The sequence below is a fragment of the Octopus sinensis genome, unplaced genomic scaffold (genome assembly GCF_006345805.1).
Source record: "Octopus sinensis unplaced genomic scaffold, ASM634580v1 Contig05208, whole genome shotgun sequence".
In the NCBI taxonomy this organism is placed as follows: domain Eukaryota; kingdom Metazoa; phylum Mollusca; class Cephalopoda; order Octopoda; family Octopodidae; genus Octopus; species Octopus sinensis.
The window spans coordinates 7501-8887 of record NW_021828114.1 but is presented as its reverse complement, the minus strand read 5'-3'; the positions used below and the strand labels follow the sequence as shown (position 1 = coordinate 8887).

The following is a 1387-nucleotide window of genomic DNA, read 5'->3' as shown; positions in this document are numbered from 1 at the left end:
AGAAGAAGAAGAAGAAGAAGAAGAAGAAGAAGAAGAAGAAGAAGAAGAAGAAGAAGAAGAAAGAAGAAGAAGAAGAAGAAGAAGAAGAAGAAGAAGAAAGAGAAGAGGAAGAAATGAAAATGGTGTTTCGTTGCCTGCAAAGCAAAGACAGGTCATATTTCATTATCACTCTTAACCCTTTACAATCATTGATTGACACGTTATTTTCCATTCATCAACATAATTACAGTAACTTGGCTCATCTTAAACGCAGACCATTAGAAGAAGAAAGACCAGCACGGCATCTACTCTGTCGGTTCGACATAATCAGCGACCGGACTATCAATTTACTGCTAAGCAACGTTCGCAATCTAATTTTGAAAATACCATTATAGTGAAAATGTAGGGAAATATTAAGTGCTATACCAAGTTGCACGCAGACACACACACACACACATATATATATATAGACTTATATATGGTTGTATATACTTAGGTGATAGATACTCATATACACACACACATATATATATGCTCTTTTACACACATATATGCTCTTTTACTTGTTTCAGTCATGTAACTGTGGCCATGCTGGAGCACCGCCTTTAGTCGAGCAAATCGACGCCAGGACTTATTCTTTGTAAGCCTGGTACTTATTCTATCGGTCTTTTTGGTCGAATCACTAAGTTACGGGGACGTAAACACACCAGCATCGGTTCTCAAGCGTATTTATATCTGAATACCCGTAATGGACCCTCACAATAATAACAAATTTTAACAACTCTTACTAAAACCTATTTCTTTACTACCCACAAGGGGTTAAATACAGAGGGGACAAACAAAAACAGACATAGGTATTAAGTCGATTACATCGACCCCAGTGCGTAACTGTTACTTAATTTATCGACCCCCGAAAGGATAAAAGGCAAAATCGACCTCGGCGGTATTTGAACTCACAACGTAACGGCAGACGAAATACAGCTACGCATTTCGCCCGGCATGCTAACGCTTCTGCAGTTCGCCGCCTTCTAAAACTCTTACTAAAACCAATAATGATAATACTCCTAAAAATACATAACCAAAAAATTAGAACTTCTTATTACCAACCCAGATATACCTAAACTCATAAACACAGAGGGCACTAAAGAGTGTTGTTAAACCGGCCCCTGATCCCAAGGAGGGCACCAGGCAGGTGGTTGATGCATCTGGTAAACATATAAACTATATTCTGAGTTGTTAATAACCACGTAATTCACTCACCGCTGCATGTCCTGAGTCTGTAATAAATTTGGATTTCATGCCGTCTCCCTTGCTTTTCTTGGTAACAATTAATCCATTTAAGTTAATTTTGACATAAAATAATTATTACGTGTTTACTAATTAACCTTACAGAGCAAAATTGTTAATA

The 1387-nt window shown here is 37.6% G+C and overlaps 1 long non-coding RNA gene across 1 annotated transcript; it reads right to left on the bottom strand.

Moving 5' to 3' along the window:
- Positions 1-711: 711 nt before the first annotated feature.
- LOC118761030 lies at positions 712-1058 on the bottom strand. Its single transcript, XR_004997115.1, has 2 exons — positions 1027-1058; positions 712-773 (listed from the first exon to the last, which is right to left on the bottom strand). It is a non-coding gene; the product is annotated as an uncharacterized LOC118761030 (long non-coding RNA).
- Between the last annotated feature and the right edge of the window lie 329 nt (positions 1059-1387).